This window comes from Marmota marmota, unplaced genomic scaffold, assembly GCF_001458135.2.
Source record: "Marmota marmota marmota unplaced genomic scaffold, marMar, whole genome shotgun sequence".
Classification (NCBI taxonomy): domain Eukaryota; kingdom Metazoa; phylum Chordata; class Mammalia; order Rodentia; family Sciuridae; genus Marmota; species Marmota marmota.
Genome location: NW_025999862.1, coordinates 9,149,175 through 9,171,678, shown reverse-complemented (window position 1 = coordinate 9,171,678; position 22,504 = coordinate 9,149,175).

Genomic DNA, 22,504 nt, shown 5'->3' with positions numbered 1-22,504 from the left:
TTTCCAGTTTTCCCAACACCATTTGTTGAATAGGCTATCTTTTCTCCTGTGAATGTTTTTGGTGTCTTTGTCAAGTATGAGATAATTGTATTTATAAGGGTTTGTCTCTGTCTTCTCTTCTATACTATTGGTCTTTGTGTCTGTGTTGGTGCCAATACCATGTCATTTTTGTTACTATGGCTCTTAGTATAGTTTAAGGTCTGGCATTGTGATGCCTCCTGCTTCACTCTTCTTGCTAAGGATTGCTTTGGCTATTCTGGGTCTCTTATTTTTCCAAATGAATTTCATAATTGCCTTTTCTATCTCTATGAAGCATGTCATTTGGATTTTAATAGGAATTGCACCAAATCTTTAGTATGGCCATTTTGACAATTCTGCCTATCCAGGAGCATCCCATAAACTTAGTACTACATTGTTCTAGAAGTTTAGAAAACACAGAAATGAACTTATATTGTACATTCTTTCTGTGACCTACTTTTCATGCTCAACATTAATTTTCTAGCTATATCCATAATGATATGTGAGACCAAATTAATCTACTTTCATTGTTGGTTTTCATTGTTTGTGTATATGACAATTGTTTTAACCATTCTCCTTTTGGTGAATATTTAAATTGCTGATTTTTGTTGTAGCAAACTCCACTGCAATGAACATAGTACCTTCTCCTTTGTGCAGATGTATGAATTTATTTAGTTTCTTTAGACATATGTTTGTCATCTGTAGGACTTTTGAGAACTTGCAGCAACACTGAATATCAATCATTGATTGTTTTTGAAGTAATGTGCATATATATATAAATATAATATATTTATTTATATTTATATAAATATATGATGTGCATATATATATGCAGTTGAAAATTATAAGACGTCTCTCTTAAATCGCTTATGGTAATTTATTTGCAAGTTGAGGAGTTTTAGTGAACCCTAAATTTTCAAGAAATCAGGGTGGGGATAAAAAATCATTGTCTGCGATTAAAATTGTCATGCCTACACAAAATAGATCACAGCAGAGATGTTCATAATTTTTGGAAAGAATGACTCTCAAGACAGGTAGGAATTAACTATAACCTAAGCAAAATATTCATATTCTAAGTATGACAATCAAAAAGAGTCCTATCTTATGGGAAAATAGCAAATGGAGAGCCCCTGGGAAAAATTCAACAAAGAAGGGATGCCTGAAGTACATTATAAACCAACACTGCAGAGAGATGACTGGGCACATGGAGTAATTCTCTATTTATCTTGGATATTCCTTTGTCTTCTCTTGACTACCAATGAAAGATTGCACGGCCATTAGGACTTTTGAGTTCATCCAGGCCTTTTTAATGTAATAAATTGGTATTATAATTTGTAAATTAACCTCATGCACATTGTTCTTGTGAGTCCACCAACTGCGTCCCTTCTCAGAATACTGACAAAATTAGGTTTTGAACCAAGACCCTTGAGTTCCGGACCTGACCTGTGGTCAATAAGGATAATGAGTGCCACCTGGGTGAGTCCTTGGTGGCAGCACTCTGGCTCTCTTGTCCTGGGTCTACAACACAAATAACTTGCATTGTATCCATGTACATATGGTTTCTATAATTTGTGCATTTTGGGTTCTGTGAATTCTGAGCAACAACAATGTTGTATATAATTTTTTATGTATTTTTTCCTACAGACAGAAGTTGTAGAGAATCAAATTCCAATAATCTCAAGGAAACAAAATGTCAGTCAACTAGGTAGAGCTAAATCCAGATGCCTCAGCTTAAAAGAAGTTAATGTATTAAGGTGAAAATAGAGTGGCTTGAGGGAGAGGCTGTGGTCAGTTGAAAAACTCTAAAATTTGTTTAGGTTATCTAATATGAAAATGTAAAATCTGAAATTTTCAAAATATTTTGAGCACCCACATGACACTCTAAAAGTCTTAAATTTGGGAGGATTTTGGATTGGGGATTTACAGACTGGGGATGTTCAAGTGGTATATTCTATGCAAATATTCCAAAATTTGAGAAACTGTGAAATCTGAAATATCTATTACTCTAAACATTTTGGATAAGGTATATTCAACCAGTATTACACTTATTTGTGATATCATTATATAGTTTTTTTCTGTGGCACACATTTATACCATTTTTATAATTTAAAAAAGATCATGAAAAATACATAATCTTGATATTTAAGGGTATTTGTATGTAGATTATCCAGTGTTTCAAACATCAGGAAGAAGAATCCTCACTGGATATAAGGAAAACCATGTTGTTGATGTATGAAACAGCAATTTTAAGTAGCCCATCTTGCAGAATGCCAGCATATAAGAAAGACTAAAACAAGAAAAGGAGAACTGAGGTTATTTCCTGCCTTCCAACCACTTTTCCAACAAATAATAATAATTGTGATAATTACTGGCTTGTTCAAGAAGGAATTTGCATCTTTAAATATATGAAAATCATTGACAAACCATGCTGTTGTTTCTGATGTTTGGCATGACATTTAAAAAGTTCCAGATTTTTAATGAAGGTCAGATTCCTTCATTACAGAAAAACATCTGTCATAAACACTGTACAAATATTTATAGGGCTAAGCTGGCAGTAGACATTCTCCCTTCTCTCTTCTTTAATCAAAACTGAATGCACAAGGGCAAACACAACAAGAAAATAGCAAACAAAGCAGGTCCAGAATGCTGATATGAGGTGCTTTCACGCATCATCAAGTTAGAAATTCTTCAAATATGGAAAGAAAAAAAACACTGTGCAAAAGTTCCCAGTTATTTAAAGTTTGTTGCCAGACTCTTTGGTATATGTTATGTAGTGGCATTCCTGTTTCCCTTGTTTTTTTCATTACAAGTGTTCTTTGTTTTCCTATGAAGTATACTGGAACCCTGGGTGTGTCTCATTTTTCCCAGATAAACTCCTCCATACCTTTATTCTGTCTGATTTATTTCAACATGCTGTTTCAATTATATCCTATTTTGAGATAACACTTATATCTAACCAGGAATATCAACATTATTAATAATAAAAATAGAGAGACAATAAAGAGATCAGCTTCTTGACCTCCCCCCTCAAAAAGACAAAAATAACAAAAGTATGTTTATAGTGGTGAGATGCAATTTTTTAAAAGTCTGTCTTTAAACTTCTTCTTCAGCCCTATTTTCTAATTAAAAGGAAAACACAAAAATATTTTGAACTTAATGAAAATACAACATGTCAAATCTGTAGAATGCTGCCAAAGCAGTACACAGAGGGAAATATATAGCACTAAGTGCCTTTATTAGAAAAGAAGAAAGTTCTCTATCAGTGCCCTGAATTTTCACAATAAGCCTGTAAAGAAAAAAGAGAAAAATTAAGCTCAAAATAAGGAGAGGGAAGAAAATAATAAAATACAGAATAGAAATCAATGAACTAGAAAATGGAAAAACAATTGAGAAAAATCAGTGAAAAAATGTCTGGCTCTTTAATAAGATCATTAAAATTGATAAACCTCTAGCCAGCCTGATCAGGAAAAAAGTGAGGAAAGAAACTATCAATATTAGGAATGAGAGGGGTGATATCACTATAAATTATACATATATTAAGATGATAATAATGGATTATTATGAAAAATTTAATAACTTTATAAAATGGACAAATTAAAATACAAATTACCAAAACTCATTCAAGATGAAATAGATAATTTGAAGGTCATATAATATATCAATTAAAGAAAATATATATTCAGGTAAAAACATTTCAACAAATCTTTATAATTTTTATAGGTCCAGATGGCTTCACTAGCAAAGTCTACCAAACATTTAACAAATAAATAATAAATAGTCAACAAATTCTTCTAGGAAACAAAAGAGAATATTTCAGAACTCATTCTAGAAGGTTAGCATTCCAATTATATCAAAACTAAAGACACACTAAGAAAATGATAGTTGAATGTCCCTCATGAGAGTATAGAAGCAAATATTTTTAACAAACTTCAGTAGATTGGATAAACAAAAAAATGATACAACATGACAGGAATGAATGTTAGAAAGTCAACCAATGTAAAAACACTATTGGCCATACAATTTTAAAATACAATTATTGTAATCACTGAAGAAATGGATTTGACAATATACAACATCAAATTCTGTTTAAAAATTCTCAATAGGTTAGAAAAATAAAGGAACACCCTTAATCTGACAAAAGATATCTATTAAAAAATATGTATGCCTAAAATTACTCTTAGTGTTGAAAGATTGAATGCTACCTCTTATAGCCAGAATTGAGGCAAAGATGCCCACTCTTACCATCTCAATTCATCATTGTGTGTTCAATTTAGTGTAATAGTGCAAGAAAATTAAACAACAACAACCAAATTAGAAAGAAAGAAGTAAAATTGACTTTGTGCATGGATAATATGGACACCTATATGAAAAATTTTATGAAAACTACTAAAAGACTACTAAAACTATAAATAAGTTTACCAAGAATATAGGTAAAAATTAGTAGATAAAAATCCATAGTTCCAGGGCTCGTGTTGTGGCTTAGAGGTAGAGCGCTCGCCTACCATGTGTGAGGCACTGGGTTCAATCCTTAGCACCACATAAATATAAAGCAAAGCTATTGTGTCCACCTATAACTAAAAAATAAATATAAAAAAATCTATAGTTCCTCTAAATATTATCAATGAACAATCAGAAATTGAAATTTAAATAAATACCAAGTATAATAGGCTATTAGGTTGAAACTGTAAAACATGTTGAAAAAAATTAAAAATACAACCTAAATAAATAGGCAGGTATACCTTATTAATGGATCAGAACAGTCAATAATACTAAAATGTCAATTCTCTCCTGGTTTTCTTTTTTTTTTTTTTGTGAGTGAAGTTGGCAGCCTGAATCTAAAATTTATATAGAATTTCAAAGGACCTCAAACAAACAAAACTTTGAAAAAGAACAAAGTTGGAGCAATTACATTGTCTGACTTCAAGACATATTAGAAAGCTATAATAATCAAGAAAATGTAGTATTGGTGTTGACACAGACAAATAAAATCATGGAACAAAATAGTCCAGAAATACACACACACACACACACACACAAACACACATATATATACATACACATACATATATATACACACACATATATACACACACACACATAATGAACTGTTTATTATGTGTGTGTGTATATATATATATATATATATATATATACACAGCTACAAAGGAAATTCAGTGAATGATGAAAAGATTTCTAACAAACAATGCTGGATCAATTGGATAATTACATGCAAAATCAAAACAAACCAGAAAACAAACAAATTGCTCACACCACATACAAAAATTAACTCAAAAATATACAATGTATCTAAGAGTAAGACTTAGAACTATAAACTTCTGTTGGAAAAACAGGAATTTGAATAAGCAAAGATTGCTTAGATATAACACAAAAAAACACAACATAAAAAAGAAAAAATGATACATTGATCTTTATCAAAATTAAGAAATTCTGCTCTTTTAAAGATATTGATAAGAAAATAAAAAGATAAGCTATATACTAGAAGGAGATATTTGTATTATACATCTGACATAGGAATTGTAACCAGAATATATAAAGAACACTGACAAGTCAATAAGAAAACAAAATGAGCAAAAGATTTGATCACATACTTTCCCAAAGAAGCTATAGAAATGGTAAGTAAGCACATCAAAAATTCCCAACACCATTAGATGCTAAGGAAATGTAAATTAAGACCACAATGAAATAATATTAGATACTTATCAGGAAGTCTAGACTTTAAAAGATTGCAATATCAAATGTTGGCAAGAAGAGTAGCAACTAGATCTCTAATATGCTGTGCCATGTGAAACGAGCCCAGTGTAAAATGATACACCACTTCAGAAAACAGTTTGGCAGTTTTTTAAAAGTTAAACATATACTTAACCAAATATTCAGCCATTCAACTAATAATTACCATGAAAAAAGAAAAACACAAAGATTCACACACAAATGTTCACAGCAGCGTAATTCTTAATAGTAAAAAATAAAAACAAACAAACAAATAAAAAAACACCAAGCAAACAAACAAAAAGTTCTGAAAACAAACTGGTGCAGTACCATGGCTGAGCATGCGCTGAGCATGTATGAGGCCGTAGGTTTGATTCCCCGCACCTGCCACCCTGCCCACCCCGCTCTTCACAAATCCCAAAATTTCAAACAATGAGCATCAATAGCAAAGGGAGGAGTAAATTGTAGCCTATCTATGTATTAGGATACTATTTAGGCAATATAAAGAGATGAGCTGTTTATATACACAATGACGGGATAAATCTCAATGTATAACATTGGGTCAAAAAGACCAAAACTAAAGACAAAAGTGAGACAAAAAAGAAAATATTGTATGAAATATGATATGTCAAGAGCTTTGTAATGTTTTGAACAACCAATAAAAAAATAGAAAAAAAAGAAAATATTGTATGATTCCATTTTTATACAAAATTCTAAAAAATGCAAGCTAATCTGTAGTGACAGAAGGCACTTTGGTTGTTGTCTGCAGATGAAGGATGAAAGGAATAGATGGAGGGAATGACCAAGAGGCATGAAAAAACTTTTATGGGTGATAGATACATTCATTGTGTCTACCCTAGCAATGGTTTCAAAGGTATATTGGAATGTCAAACTTTATCAAATTGTAACTTTAAAGATGTGTGAGTTTTGGGTAAATCAATCATAACTCAATAAAGCTGCTAAAAATCATTAACTATAAAAAAAATTGAATCCAGATACTATCAGATTCAAATGAACATTCTCAAATTAGAGAGACAGTTCAATGTGTGCTTTGAGAACAAGGGGCCTTCTGAGCTGATCCATGTAAACTAAGTTTATATGACCCTCCAGCTGTGTGCTTTATCTTGCTTGTGTTTAGCAGTCATTGGTACAGTTATCCTATCCTCCTCCCTGTTTCCCCTCTAGTTGGGGAAGGGTGAGGTTATCTCATATGATCCTGAGACTCTTCATGCTCTAGGAACAATATTGGTCAATATTCTCTTATCCTCCCTCCCTAATACCTCTTTTCAAGCAAACTATGATTTTAAAAAGTTGTCACTTACCAAATGTCTACTACATGCCAAGGAGTTGACATAAATTGTTGCAAACACCTATGAGATTTACAAATAGTCCCCACTAAGGGTTTGACTTAAGATCAATTTTATTTATTTGTTTATTTTTTATTCTGCAGTGGTGCAAACATGCTACACACCCAACAGAAGACATATTTAAATTTTTGAATTTTGGTTTTCCTAGGCTAAGGATATGCAGTGTTGTATCCTTTGTTGGATATCCTCTGTTTCAACACAGTGTTGAAACACAACCTGGTAGATAAATCTCATTGTGGTGGCTGATGTGTCAGTGCTTTGGTTGCAAAATACACACCATCCTCGATCAAGAAAAGAGACAAATGGGCTGGGGTTGTGGCTCAGTGGTAGAGTGTGCACCTAGCAGGCATGAGGCACTGGGTTTGATCCTCAGCACCACATAAGAATAAAATAAAGATATTGTGTCCGCCTAAAACTAAAAAATAAATATTAAAAAAAAAGTAAAAAGACAAACAAGGGAGTGGCTGAGCTGCCTGAATTTGTTCCCCTCTGTGTGTGTTTCCCCCTTGAGACTTCAGAACTGGTCTTTAAAAAACATTTAGCCAAGTCCTCAATGTGTTTTACCAAACACTTTTCCCCTTGATTTTTAAATCCATGTGTTATTTCAGGAATAATAAAAACCATATGTGCCTGACATATTTACACTTAAATCATCAAGATGTTGTTTTGTCAGAACTTTTTGATGTCTTCTGAGACTTTTTTTTTTAAATGGGACCCTCCTAGAAGCAGCATGTCCCCGTCACAAATAAACAAATTAAAACAAGAAAAAACCTGAATCAAGACCCAGTTTCTGACTGGCTGTGTGGAATGGATTTGAGACTTGGCAAATCCTATCATTCTTCTCTAGCCCCAGGAGGGACTGAGAATAGAAATTCGTGTCCAATGGTCATTTTGGAATTGCTTAATTCTGTTTCTAGCATCAGAAGAAACCATGAACAATTTGAGTTCATTGTAGACCAATCTGGGTGATGCTGCAAAACCTGTTCTTGCAAGCTAGGAAAGGAAAATGTAAGAGAAAAGAGGCGAATCAATGAGATTTGGTGAAAGACCTCTGGGAAAATGACCTTCTTGGGGGGGGGGGCTGGGCGATTCAATCATATTTGTTCAGAAAAGCTGCCCAGGTTACCTCTACCTGGAGTCCCAGCATTCCAACAAACTAGAGCCATCCTTCCTACTGGGCATACTGTGGTAAGCTCATTCTCAATTCATTCACTCTATCCCCCCCAAAATCTTCTAGAGATAAAGACAGCTTCTTAATCATACTCTTCTCTTTTTAAAATTATTGCACAGCATTCAGTTCACTGGAGAGGAGCCAAATGAATTTCAGAGTACTTTACTCAGCATTGCCGGGATGGTGCTGGTGATAAATGGACAGAAGTGGTCATTAGGATCAGACAGCTGGTTACAGATCCCAGCATTGCTGCTTAACAGTATGTGACCCTCAGCAAGGTCTTTAATCTCTTCTCTCCAAAGCTCAATTTCTTCATTGGTAGAAAGGACATAAGATTGCCCACTCCATCAGGCTGGGGTACGCATTGGTGTTACGCGCCAAAGGTTCGTCAAAAATCGAAGCTGTTATTCTGACATCTGAAAGAATGAGAAGAAAAATGTTTCAATGATCATTCAAAGGAATGGCAGTTTATGCTTCAAGGAATTGCTAGTATGTTCTATAAAGTATAAAATGTACAATTAAGAGAATCTGGGGAATCTGGTATGTGAGCATATGGTATGTGGTGTGTGTCATCATGGAGCATTGTTGTATCTTTTTTCTCTGTCACCTCATAGGTACTGCCTGGTTTTTAGTCTTCTAAAAAGTATCCACATGTCACATAAGCCACCATTTCTTCTCCATTGTGTATGAGGACATCCATAGCTGTTTACTTTGAAAATCTAGGTGTTCTTAACAATTTTAGAGTTGGACTATAGTTCATTTTATAGATGAGGAAGAAACTGAAGCCAACAATGTTAAGGGACTGATCCAAGGTCAGATTACCCCATGTTAGCATTTGAAGATGAAGACCCAGGTCTGAGCTCCCAGGCTAGCATTCTTGCCAAATCATTCCACTTCCCAATATATGGTACCTTTGTTGCTTTATCTTCTTTGTTTCTTTTTTTTAATCATGTTACTATATTTAAAACATAATCCAGAATCAATTAGCTGTGTTTTTTAAAAAAAATACCCTTGTCAACTCAAAAAATGTACCTGGCTTTCTCAGTATAGGATCCTGGCCAGAACATGAGGGAAAGCTTGATCCCCAGGGAGCACTCAAATTTGCAGTGCCAGTGGAATGTTACAGAGCACCATGGTCAGCTGACACACAGGAGGCCTGCTTGTGATTACTAGAGAACTCAGGGGAACCAATGGGTTTGGGAAACATTTTTGTAGGGTTTTGCTAAAAGAAAAAAGAAAGGGAATCTGGCATATGTTAATTGACAGATTATTCCAGAAAAATGTCCCAAAATATGAAATATAAATTGGCAAATTCAAGAAGTGTCTGCAACATGGAACTTCACTGAGATGCTTACAAGCTCCGAGTTGGGTGGTGACATCTGCATTCAAACCAGACCCTGGAGAATTCTTAGTCACAGTCTGTACTTTCACCCCATTCCTGCTCATACTGATCTGCTTTTCTAATATTTTCCGAATGGTTTGGGGGATCCAGAGTACCTTGATTACTCACTGGGCTGGTGTAACACAAGGCTCTAGGAAGACCTTTGTACAGTGGCAAGATGAAGAACAAAAGAAGAAAGCCCAGAGCCCAGAGTCACAGAGTTTCTAAGAGAGGAAATGGTCAGCAACATGCTTCAAGAAGGGGAGAAGTAGCCTCCCCAAGTGAAGGAAAAACAAGAAAGCTGTGTGCTTGGAGCAACATGTCTGCTTGGAGTAGGAAGGGTTACACTGGGGAGAGCTAAAGTCACAGCAGCTGAAAGGCCCCCCAGCTTGTCTCAACCAAGGCACGCCTTGGCCATGCCACAGCTTTCCAGGCAGCTTAGCTGGGGATGCAGCCCAGATGTTCCCAGCTGTGGGAGCCAAGCATAGGTTGGGAAAATGCGGGAGGCCCATGAGGAAGACAACCATCTACCCTCAATGTCAGCTGACCCCTCCCCACAAGAAACTCAAGACAAAGACAGTGAAATGGACAATTGGCTTTAAACCTTTTTTGTTTCCCCTCTATCTCTTGTCCAATCATCACAGGTGCCTAGATTTTAGGACTTGTGGCTATTAACCTTGCTTTTACAACTTAGGTATAGTAGATGACTCAGTGCTTTGCCTAAAATCTGCTGGCAGTAAAGGTCAATGGCTTTGTTCCTTACCATAGCCATCTGAGACCCTGTAGAGGGTCTGCTTTGACCATGAGCATGCTCTATTCACATGTCAGAGAGTTAACTGGCCCAGAGCAGCTCACCTCCAGTGACTGGTGGACAAATAACTCAGATGGGACAACTCTGAGTCATTATCTACTTGGAGTAAGTACCTGCAGGATTGAGCCTCAATTGCCCTCAGTAGCTTGGTGCTGGAGACTCCCCTTTTCTTCCTCCCCCACCTCCCACCTGTGCTTTCTGAAATCATTGCCCAGATAAATAATTTGCTCTGAATCTTTGCTGTAGGGTCTGCTTTGGGGAGCTAACATAAAATATTAGTTTCTACTATTCCATAAAAATATCATTGAACATTTATTTGCTGATCATTGTTCTGCTCACTAAGAGTACAGAGAGGGAAAAAATAACCCAAGAATGGATAAGACAAGGTCATTTAGTCCCTGTCCTCAGTGTGCTTGCATGCATTTAAGGGAGATAAAAGTAAATGTGCAAATAGCAGACATCAAATAAAAGAAAGTGAAAACACTTCCTAAAAGGAGACTAGAAAAACAAGAGTATAGAAATTCAGACAGGAAAAAAGGGTGAGGGAAAGCTCTGGGGTACCAGGAAAGTTTAGGGACACTGGGAAAACTTACACATCAGAGCTCAACATGAGGGCCTGGGAGATATTTAAATGACAAGCAGAGGTGGGAGAAGAATGTCCCTCTGAGGAGAACTGACCACACGGGGCATTCCTCTGGTCAAAGCTGACAGGTCCTGATGAGGACAGAATTCCCAGCCTGGTCAGTCAGCCATGGGGGTGCTATCAAGTGGCCCAGCTTAATAAGGAAAACAGATTTCCCTTTGGAAAACTCTTAAATATAAATTACATGAAAACAACTAGTATTTCTCAGGAATGAAGGAGGCAAGAGACTACATGAACCTCATCTTTTATTTTCTGCATGCTTTGACATTGTTTTCTGATGCTCTTGACTTTCTGCTTTCTGGTACTTTGACATTGGGGGCCTTGCTGACCCTGGAGGGATCTGACCTTTGTCAGTTCCTAGAGATGGTAAGCAACTTCCCTGCTAGGGAGCACACTATTCAAATACATATTCAAATATGTGGGTGTGCCTGCATACACACACACACACACACACACACCAAGTTCCTCCCAAAGCATGCTCTCAGGCTACAGGCCACTATCCACCTGCCTTTCTTACTCCCCAGGGGTGAGTTCCTTCCTAATTCACTGAGATCATATGCTAATGGGTCTTCTCTACATTTCCCAGTAGTTTGTGTGTATGAAGGTAGAAATGGTATTCCCTTTTGTGGAGAAAGGACAATGAGAGGGAAGTGAAGGAGGGGTAGATGTAATGCAGGGGAATTCAACATTCATTGAATGCCTACTCTATGCAAGACACTCTAAAAATACACAGATAGTTGAGAGTTTTCAAGGTAATAATAACCAATGCACATTCATGTTTATATACCAGGCAGGCCTTCATCTTCACAACACCCGTGAAGCAGGTACGAGTGTCATTCATAACCATTTTTGGACTTATGAATGACTTATTTCTGGAATATTTAATTCAATATTTTTAGAACACAATTGGCCACAGGTAATTGAGACCAAAGAAAGGAAAATTGTATTACCATTTTATTGATGCATTGGTGCTGGGAATTTAAGTAACTTGCCTGGGGTCACGTGGATACTAAGTGGCAAAGCTGTCTCTAAATCTAAGTGTGCTGCAGAATCTATGAGCATTACCACAATGCTTCCTAGTAAGTGACCAACTTCAGAGCATGTGACTGCTTAGTAGCAGCTCCAACAATGGGTCAGCTGAGAAATAAAAGGAGACAAAAAAAAAAAAAAAAAACAACTATTTAGCTACTTGGCAAGAAAATCACATAAAAGGAAGCCTTCAGATTAGTGTTGAACTCTCCTCTTCCTAGGGTAGGTCTGGCCCTTGTTATCTTTTATTAGTACCTTCATTACCATATCAAATTAAGAGTTGACATAGGGTCTCACCCCTTCTACCACTTTGCCCCAAGCCCTGCTCTCATTCAGCCAGGTTAAACCGTCTTCCTTAATTACTAGTGGGAGTTCAGTCTTGCACAAGCACAACACGGATGATAAATTAAAACAAGGGACCTTTGTTTGGTGTGTGCATTTGGGCATCACAGTCACCTTAATTATGCAATGATGTCACCCGGCTGAGGGGAAGTTCTAAGGGCTTAATCCCTGGGAGGCCTGTGAGTAATGAGCATTGTTGAATGGGTGCAAAGCACCTCCTTACTGGCAGAGCCAGCTGCAAATGGGGCAGAGGGGCAGCGAGTTGTCAGAAGCCTTTTTCTCCATAAGGAAGACAGGATGGTGGGGTGGATCAGAGCATTGGGATCAAATCCATTTGGTTTGAATCCTGGCTCTGGCATTACCTGACTGTGTGTGTGTCCTTAAAGAAATTTTTTTCAGTTTGTTCCAGGCAATGAAGTAATAATCTCTAACTTGAAAGATCAAGAGGAGCAAATGAGGTTTTATATTTTAGTGCCTAAGACAGTTGGCAGAAAAAATAAGCACTTGGTGTTCTTACCATAGAAGGAGTGAAACATCACTGCCACAAAGAATATCTCCAAAACTACCTAAGTAGAGCACAACCAGGACTTTCTATGACTGCCCGTGCAGGTCACCAAGACCTGGGTTTACAATCCTACTCCATGATCTCAACAAGTTACTTGACATTTGTGAGCTTCAACTTCACCTTTGGTAAAATGGTCCTAAGACTGGCAAAGTTTGCCCATGACATAATGGACATTGAGCCGGTCTACACAGTGCCTTCATTTATTTCTAAATTGGATTGGGAAACCAAATGTTTGGGAAGCCCAGCAGATGAAGAGGATGGCCTCTTCTCAACCAGGTTAAAGTTTGACCACAACCAGCTTCTAGACCAAGCCTTTCCAACTGCTCTGGTAAGCTAGCTTCTGTCCCAAAGAGGTGCTGCTTCCCTCTTGTTCTCTTCTTTCTTGCCAGTGCATTGGCTGCCGGGGACCTAACAATCACCGGAGCTCTACCTTCACCATATGGCTTCCTCAGTTGGCCCACATGGGTGGAACAGGATATATGAATGGGCCCCTCCTCCTTCCACAGCAACACTTCTGCTGCTCTGCTCAGCAATGGCTTCCACAGTGCCCCTTGTCACCCACCAAATGAATCACTCCTGTCCTGACTCCCTGGGCTTCCATTTCTCCCAAGAGGAAGGAATTTTCCTTCCTTCACTGAGGTGAATAGACTCCACAGGCACTCATTGGAGGTGCAGCCAGGCCCCAGGCTTTGCTCCTGAGAGGAGCAGAACTCTCAGTGGGCGGGGCTTCCTGTACATACACACTCACACACTCACGTCATTCGCACACTCACATATACACTCTCTCACGTTTCATGTATACAGACACACACAAGCACTAACCCACATCTACACACACACTTTCAAATTCTCATACTTACACACAGATGAGTTCACCACTTAACCACATACTCTTCTAGTGATACACACAGACACACACACTCCTACGCTACCTACAAACACATACATACTTATACACACATGCATAAAACCATGCTTTTACATGTATTCTCTCACACACAAACCTATATGCATAATCACTACATAAGCACACAAACACACTCACCTGTTCACATACACTCATATACATCAACACACTCACTGACTCACATTCTCACACACACATATGAACACACTGCACCATCCACGGAAGGGACAAGATTTTACACACGTGGGGTACCACCAATGGAAAATAGCCCCGGCTTCTCCTGGAAGTTTCTGGAGATGATTGAAGCTGGGTTTTTGAACAGTGAGGGAAAGGGCTTGGCCCAGTAGTTGTGAGCCAAGTCACAGTGCTGACGTGGCAGCTTCATTGGATCCAGAACCAGCCTCGATGGTGCGTGCTTCAGGGGAATATCTCCACCATGAAGACAAGGCCACCCATGGAAAGGCTCGCCTTAGTGCTGATCCACGTTCTATTTTTGGTGTCAGTCCTGTGAAACAAATGTTTCAGCTCTACATCTGCTAGCTTTCTGCCTCACGAACTCATTCTTTTTTGGCCTCAGTATGCAGCACTAGAAGTTGCTGCTTCAATGTTTCTGAGGGTATCAGGAGTAAGGTGCACTCAACTGCAACAAATACTGAACAGGTGGCCCAATCTGTGTAGAAAGCCAAGCCATGAAGAGTAGGCAAAGAAGGGGCATGGCTTCTGTCACCTCCCAGGCCAGCCACAGATACTCTCCAATGTGCTGTCTGGGGGAGATTTGGTTCCCACTGGGCATGGAGTGGGTGGGATAAGACAGAACACGCCATGACTGTGCCAGTTCTTCTTTCTCAAGAGCCGCACGCTTTATCATGTCAAATGGTAAAAATATTTTGTTTCCTACCTAGCTTGGGGGCTTCCCATTCTGGCAAGGATTATGTGGATACCAGAGTACACTGTCTGCCTAGGAATGTGAGCAAACTGGCTGCGAACAGAGCCTCAAGACCCAACAGGCTGCTATGCTGCGTTTTGAATACAGGAGTCAATTCTCAATTCTCTTTCTCTGCAAGCTTTATGGAGCTGCAATTTCCCCCTTTGGGAATATGATACTGAATATGAATTTTTTGCCAAATTTTTGTCTCTGACGTGCAGTTGCTCAATCCTCTTAGAAATATCCTCACACTGTCAGCAAATTCATTTCTCTAACTAGAAAGAGCTAAAAAGTCAGCAGAAAACTCAACTGCTCTCCACCTTTTCCCTACCTGTCCCATTAAACACCCTTCACACCCCAGCCACACTGAGTCCAGCCCCTCCAGGCTTTAGTGTCTTTGCTCATGCTGTTTGCCCTACCTACCAGTTTTCCTCCCTTTTCTTCTTCTCTGATAGGTGCAGTATAAAAGTCATGTTTCTATTGAAGCCTGTCACTCATTCCAGAGAAAAATCAGTTACGCTCCTATGGTGGTTTCCTGTAGCTGTGGTAAGAAGTTACTACAAACCGGGTGGCTTAAAACAACAGAAAAGTCGTCTCTCACAGTTCTGGAGGCCAGAACTCTGAACTTAAGGTGTCAGCAGGGCCAGCCTCCCTACACAGGCTCTGGGCAGAGTCCATTCATTGTCTCCTCCAGCTTGGGCTGGCTCCAGGCACTCCTTGAGTTGTGGTCACATCACTCCAATCTCTACTTCTGTCTTCACATCACCTCCTCCCACATGTGGCCCAAAATATCTATCTGCATTTCTTTTATGAGGATGTTTGCCATTGGAGTTCGAGCCTGCCCAGGTAATCAGGATGATTAACATCCTTATCTGATCATATCTGAAAACACCCTTTTCCCAAGTAAGGTAGCATCCATACATTTCAGGGATTTGTACAAAAAACAAATTGTTTTGAAGATCCCCATTCAACGCACCCACCACCACACTGCACACAACAAAAAATCAGCACTATGTTGTAGCACTTAAAATTTCCCCCGCCTTGATAGTTAGGCCTTTATACTAGAAAGACTCTATTGACTTTTCCCTTCAAATTACAAAGCCATTCTTGCTTGTTACAGTAGATTAAGTAAAAAAAATAAGGCAAGAGTGTTCTCTGGCCCACCCAAATCCAGCTGTACTGTTGCTCCGTGCTCCATCAAGGTAGCCAGGGTTGGCAGTTTGGTCTGGACCCTTCCCCTGCTCACCATGTTCTCAGTGCTCATACAAACATACAAAAAATATATATTTATTCAGCTATGTGTGTACATTGGGGTTTTTTTGTTTTTTCTTTTTAAAAATTTTGCAAACTTCTTTTGCTCCTTAACATAATATATCATGACAGAAACTATGAAACTATTAGGAGAAAATATGAAGAAATTCTATAACATTGATATAGAAAAAAAAGGTTTTTTTACACGACCTCAAAAGCACAGGCAACAAAAGCAAAAACTTACCAATGGAATGATATCAAACTAAAAAGCACCTGTGTAGCAAAGGAAAAATTCAATATACAGACAACTTTGAGAGTAGGAGAAAATACATGCAAAATATACAACTAATTAGGGGTTAATATCTAAAATATATAAGGAACTCAAATAACTCAATAGCAAAAAAAATAAAATAACCCAATTTCAAATTGAGCAAGGGACCCTAATAGTCATTTCTCAAAAGAAGTTATATAAATGGCCAACAGGTATATGAAAAATGCTCAACATTGCTAGTCATCAGGGAAATATAAACTGAAATCACACCTGTTCAAATGTCTAAATCCTCACAAAGACAAAAGATAATGTTGGTGAAGATGTGGAGAAAAGGAAGCCCTTGCACATTGTTGGTTAGAATACACATTAATACAATTATGGAAAATAGTATAAAGGCTCATCAAAATAATTTAAAATGGAACTACCATATGATCCAGCAATTCCACAACATAGTATAAATGAAAAGGAAGTAATATCAATATGTCCAAGAGATATCTGCATGCCCATGTTCATTGCAGCTCTATTCACAATATCTAAAATATGGAATCAACCTCAGTGTACATCAACAGACGAAGGGATAAGGAAATGTGGTATTATCCAGCCATACAAAGAACAAAGTCCTCTCACTTATGACACAAGGATGAAACTGGAGGACATTATGTTAAGTGAAATCAGTCAGGCACAGAGAGACAGTACTTCATCATCTCACTCACATGGGGATCTCATGTTGATCTCAAGAAGTAGAAGTGAAGAGTCCAATTGTGGTTACCTGAAGCTGGGATGGCTCGGGGTGAAGTGAGAAAGGGAGATGTTGGTCAAAGGATAAATAATTTGAGACAGATGGGAGAAATAAATTAAAGAGATCTGTTGTGTAGCATGATAACTATAGTTAATGGCAATACTATGTTACATTCTTGACCACTTCAAGGAATATCAATGTTAAATGCTATTACAAAAATGATAACTATATGAGATAATTGTTTGTTAATTAACTAGATTTAACCATTCTGCAATGTATACATACTTCAAAACACTATTTTATATACAATAAATACATACATACAATTTTTTTTGTACCCAGGGGCACTTAACCACCAAGCCACATCCTCATCCCTTTTTTTATATTTTATTTAGAGATAGGGTCTCACTGAGTTGCTTAGGGCCTTGCTAAGTTGCTGAGGCTGGCTCTGAAACTCACAATCCTCCTGACTCAGCCTCCTGAGCTGCTGAGATTACAGTCATGGGCCACCATGACCCGCAGATATTTACAATTTTAACTGTCAGGTTTTAAAAATTTTTAACAAAAATGAAATATCATGGACTTGCCTTAGTGAGCTATAATTTAATCTTTTTAGTAGTTACATAGTATTCCTATGTAGGAAAGGAGCACTGTTTAATCAATCACTCCCATATGGATAGATAACAAAAAAATTTTTACCATATTTTACCATTAAAAATATAGACATAGATATTCTCCTACAACAGGACTGGAGGTGCATACCTGTAATCCCAGAAACTTGGGAGGTTGAGGCAGGAAGATCAAAAGTTTCAGGTCAACCTCAGCGAAAACTGTCTAAAAGTAAAAAAGAAATGGGGCTAAAAGAAAGTACTAAAAAAAAAGCAGAAAGAAAAAGAAAAAGATATTCTCTTATAAATAAGATCTGGCATACCATTACTAACAATGATTTTTTTTTTTTATTTTTTTTTTACATTTGGTCTTTAATACGTCTAAACCATGGGCAATTTCCTCCCGCCACTCATACCTCCATGACAGTGTCTGCAGAGATCTTTGCCATAACAAAAGAAGGAGGATACTGCTGGCATCTATAGCATCAAGAGGGTAGAGGATGCTGCTGAGCACGCTGCCATGCAGAGGATGAAGAGCTGCCCAGCCCTAAATCTCTGCGATGCCTAGGTTGAGAAACCCTAATCTACACTGCAGTTTTGACAGCAGAGTGAGGGAGAAGTCTGTTTTAATTTGCATAGATTGATGATTGTGTCCTTGTCAGTTTTTTTCATTGAAATAAAATGCTATTTAATTCCATATTTATTCCATGTAGATCTGCATTTCTAGACCCACTCTTCAGTGCCCCTGACCCTACAAGTCCCCAAGTCTCATTCATACATCAGAGACAACTAAAAACCCACTCCAGGTTCCCCTCTGGAGCACTAGGTTCCTTTTTTAAAGTTTTATTTGTTTTTAATTTACCCTACCAAGCACTTAGGAAAACTGAAGATAAGACTAAGGCTTCAAGCTAGAACAAAACAAAGGAAAGAAGGTAGTAGGGGAGGAGATCACACATCATAGAGATACAGGGAGGATCAGTGGAGTAGAAAGAGAGGAACAAAACTGAGGGAGGAAGGAAGGGAAAGAAATGAATTTAACAAAATCATGTTTTATTCATATATAAAGGTACCAAAGGGAATTCTCCTTTATATATGCATAGAAGTAAGGAAGTCTAGTAGAGGAGGAAGAATAGGGGAGGAGGGGAGGGGAGGACAAGCATAGGGGGAAATGGGCATTGAAATCAAATCTCTTGCATGTATTATTTTGCCAAAATGAACCTAATTAGTATGTATATTTATGATGATTTAACAAACAAATTGCAAAAAAAGAATAAGAAGGGTTAAAAATCCATCTTCTAAACTGAAAGTTCTTGAAGTCTCAGGATTTATTTCATCTATTGTTGAAAGAAAACCCAAGGAGAATTTTTGATGGAACTATGATAGAAGTTAAATAGATGATAGACCTCAAATGTGTTTTGAGGGAATTTCAAAAAAAAAACAAAAACCCACTGGTCAAAATGAAAAATGTATTTCTCCCCCAAGTATAAGGTGGTACAAGCTCTGAGAGACAATTTGACAAAATGATTCAAGATCCCTAAAATGCAAATTATGTTTAATCAGGAAATTATATATTTATGTGTTTTTCTGTGTGGTACGATTCCATCTTATACTATATCCAAATCTACAAATTTCTATCTATATTTACAAAATATAAGACATAAAATACCAAAATATTAAGAGTGGTAGGTTGGATATAATTCAATTATTTACATTTTCATTTTATTTTAAAATATGGAACATATTTTTCTTGTGTGATTTTCAAAAATAGCAAATTCATTTTAAAAGATTTAAATGCCAGGGTAGAGCACTTGCCTAGCACAAGACCCTGGGTTCAATCCCCAGCACAAGTAAATAAACAAATAAGTAAATAAAAGGTTTATGCCAGAACTCCAAATGAAATTTTCAAAAAGATTTCCACCAAGATACATAGTTACCTGATCCCATCTCCCACAGATCAGCTATATGGTTATTTGATCCCGGTTCCTATTCTTGACCCTTCCAGATTTAGTCCCATACCAGATGAGTCTGCCACCCCAACATCTCCTTCCACCATTCTATCCTCATGACAATGAGCTGATTTATGATGTGATCACCATGGACTGAAGGAAATCATATGGACATGCTTCCTTCCCTTTTCTCCTCCCCAAGTCTTCCTCCAGGCTCCTATTTCACCAGCCAAAGGACCAAGAAGACAGGACAGTTCTGCATGCAGGCTGGAGCTGAGGATTAGGGAGTAGTAACTGAGGCTGTGCAGAGATGCCTGAGGCCCTGCTTATCAAGAAAGTATGGGGGCACTGAGGATATGGCTCAGTTGGTAGAGTGCTTGCCTTGCATACACAAGGCCCTGGGTTCAATCCCCAGCACAACGCCCCCCCCCCCCCAAAAAAAAAGAAGGTGTGGGGAAAGCAGCAGGACCAGGCCCATCACCAGGACAGTGACAGTACCCAGGGTATTAGCTCAGACCAGGACTCAATGATGACATTTTCCTGTTGGTCTGGGCTTCTTCAATGTCCTCTACTTGGCAATGACATTAGTATCAGAGTCTTAGATGGAGGACAGAATTTTTAAATCTGCTGCTACTTAACTCAATGCTACTGCAGAGAAACAGAAATTTATCAGTATTTTCTTTCCACTAGGCTATCTGAAGAAAGTGTGAGGATTGAGCCTCATAAGAACAAGAGACCATGCAGCCCAAAAGTAACTCACTTGATGCTGCAGTCTTATTATATACAAGTTTTACTTTCTGAGAAAATAAATGAGGGGAAAAAATGGACAAACCCTTGCTGAACAGAGTAATAAATTAAGATGGAACTCACTTGTTCCCTTTAATATTTAACATCAGGTCCATACACTGAGTCATGGTAGTTGTCTCTGCATGTGACTGATATTACATAAATGGAGCCTGTCTGTAAAGACCAAGGTTCCTATTACCAGAATATTTGGCCTTTCCCACAATCGGTCTGTTGGTGGTGGCATCTTAGGCCTGAGGGTCCAAAACCTTTTCCCACTCACTGACTACCTATCTTCATTCTCTCTCCAGCATCAGTCCATGAGAGTGGGAGACCCTGCAGGGCAGGAATCCTTTTTCACCAGCCAAAGAGCCCGTCTGAGGTATAACATGCAACCTGTGCTCAGTTATATACTGAAGACAGGGGTAGAGCCAAAGGCACAGATGGGGACAAGGGTTTTCCTGTGACCTGGGCCACTTTTCATCCTGAGAGTTATCTAGAAGATGAGACAGGAGGAACACATATAAGCCTTGGGCAGAGAGGTCGGGGGTGGGGTAAAGTAGCAATCTCGCCACCACAGAGAGGGCACCAGGAACTGGCTTCTCTTCAAGTGAAGTGGCATTCTTTGGGGCTCCCAAGTTCACCCTTGGATTTGCAAAATAAAATCTTCATTATTGCTGCCTTTAGACCAGTGCACCTCAAATTGTAATATGCATATAAATTATCTTAGGGTCTCATTAAAACAGATCCTCATTTATCTGAGGCAGGAAAGCAAGATTCTTAATTTTGAACAAGCTCCCAAGTGATGCTGTTACTGGTGGTTCACAACTCTCATTCTGAATAGTAAGACTGTAAGAAACATGGAAAATATAGGAGTCTGCTTTTCCTAGAGTTAGGGTGGCTATAATCAAACCCCTGATTGACTTTTGGCCTACAGTGGCCTGGGGGAAAGAATAGAAAGATACTGAGGAAGAGGATGTGTTTGTCACTGACAATTCCAACAAACACATCATCTCTTTCAAATTCACCAGGTTTCAGCAAAAATACTCTATTTTCTTCACATCTATGAAATTCATTGTGGGCATTGAAGGGGTTAAAGAGGCCAGAGACAGTGAGAAAAAGCTCCCTTTTCATGGCTTTTCTAACAAGCTGAACCTGATCCAAACTTTGTTTAATGAGCACTTATTTTATACAAATAAGCTCACAGGAGCCTCCTCATCTCTAATTAAACCAGAAAGGAAGCATTTGTTCTAATTGGACTGCATAACTCAAGAATTAATTGTGAGATTGTTTAGAATTGCAATCTTGTGACCCATTCCCCAAAAGGAAAAAAGGAAAAAAAAAACCAAAAAAAAAAAAACAACTTACTTTAGGAGTCTCATTCCATGTAATTTTTTTAACTATTTTTTTCTCTTTAATTCCTGGAAACCTTAGCCCAAGTTGTACTGATGATTTGCAAACAAAAGCTAAAACTTCTAGGGGCAGCTTATTGGACAATTCTACAAAAACTCTGGCAAAGGCAAAGATAGCAACTCAATTTAGCATGATATTTTAACATGCCCCTGAGAAAGTTCCCTCATAATTAAGCATTTGCACAATTTCTATGAAGGGAACCACTTGCCATATTATTTATCACTATCAAAAGACTCACTTTTGAATTTCATAGTTGGAGAATGCCTGAAAACAACAGATATTCTCATCCAATGCTAGTCTCAAGCCACATTTAACCAAAGGTACAGAAGGTTTTTATTGGCACATATAGTATGCCCTTGGGTGGAATTGATTACAATCAGGTTTCTAAAGGATTACTTGATGAGGCTCAGCTCAGTCAGCTTGTGACTGCCCTCCTCTGCTTCGGATTTCTCTTTTGCATCTTGTTGGGACAGCTTTCTGACAAATGCTAGTTATCTGACTGCCACCCATTCAGCTCTTCTAGCAGAAAAGAGAATAAGCTGACCCTCTGCCCTACCAAAAAAAAAAAAAAAAAAAAAAAAAAAAAAAAAAAAAAAAAAAAAAAAAA